At 47.7% G+C, this 1,430-nt stretch overlaps 1 long non-coding RNA gene across 1 annotated transcript in view; it reads left to right on the forward strand.

The window, feature by feature from the left end:
• Positions 1 to 1,430, forward strand: part of LOC118331938 — a 49,634-nt gene that overhangs the window by 46,439 nt on the left and 1,765 nt on the right. The window lies entirely within an intron of this gene.

Below are 1,430 nucleotides of genomic sequence, written 5' to 3' on the forward strand. Positions count from 1 at the left end.
TTTATTCCTTTTTTTGTATTGATTGTCAGGTTGTGTTGTCTAGTGAAGCAGCTTAGTGTTCAGTGGATCTCTTATCGCAGCGGGGTGGGGGAGGAGGTGCAGGTGGTGCTGGTAGTGATGGAGGGGGGGCGTCAGGTATGCCTGATAGTGGAGCAGCGTGGAATGGAGGGGGGCAGGGGTGGGGGACGTCTGAGTTTCCAGACACTGCGGCAGGAGGCCAGACAGTCACCTGAACACACACAGAAAGTGTGCCTGACACCACGCACATGCACCCGTGCAGACACACATCTTATACACAAAGCCGACCCCCCCTTTAAAATCTGCACTAAAGCCAATTCAATTTTGTTTTTAATTCAATCAAGGGTATAAATCGTAGTGCCACTCGTAATGTAATTATCCCTGTGCATCGAAAGCACAAAAGTTTCTCTATTATTCTCTGGGCGACAGGGATGAGAGATAAACTCCATTAACTTTTTTAGATTACAGTAAGTGCTGTGGGAGGTGGGGGTGTCTGTTGAAAGGACAGTCGAGCTGCGCTGAGACCCAAGGATTTTTTACGGTGGGCCTGTGGGTGCAGAGCAGGAGTCTGGAAAGTGGGCTCATGATTGAAAACCAAACAACAAAGCTCAAAGGGAACAGACTGACGGCCTGGCAGGCCAGAGGTCTCAGCACAGCCAACTGGAATGCTCTCAGACCTGGTTTGTTGTGTGTGTGTGTGTGCATGTCGGCGTTGCACATGTGTGTTCGTATTGTCCAAAGGTCCACAGTATTTGAGGGTGTTTCCCCCCTCGGTCCTCCTTGCTCCCTCCACGGGTCTGGTCTTATCTCCCCTTCTCACTCTGATCTGTGATTCACTTCGGAGGCGTTGCCAGGGAAACCTGGTATCTGGCTAGCAGCTTGATGTAGTTATTGAACTGTAACTGGCTGGGATAATTATGCTGTGTCTTGCAGGTTGGCTATCCAGTGGCTGGGACTTGAGTGTGACCTATAGCTGGTCTAGCATTGTCGCCACAGGCAAAGCTTTTAACCCCTTGGTCACCAGACAGCTGAACTGTTGTAACTTTGGCAGAGATGCCAAACCAGAGTTTACACGTTAAGCCTCTTGCTTCCTTTTGTACACTGGAATTAGTGCTGCAGTCAGTTATTTTAATAACTATAGATTGAAATTCATTGATTTATGGTTAGAAATAAAACTTGTCATTGTAACTGGCAGACACACACGCACATACTTCTACACATACACACACGTTCAGCTAGCCTAGTCACATTCTGCTGGTTTGCTTTGTGTCCCTGAAACAGGTCATGACCACAAATTCCTACTGTGTCCTCAAGTGCATCCGTTGAGCCCCTAGGCAGGTGGACACTTCGATAACGGATTTTGTAGAGATGGTCTTTTCTTTTACAAGGGCAACTAAAATTGTGCAATATAT

This window comes from Morone saxatilis, unplaced genomic scaffold (assembly GCF_004916995.1).
Source record: "Morone saxatilis isolate NCDOM2014 unplaced genomic scaffold, NCSU_SB_2.0 Contig20, whole genome shotgun sequence".
NCBI classification, from domain to species: Eukaryota; Metazoa; Chordata; class Actinopteri; family Moronidae; genus Morone; species Morone saxatilis.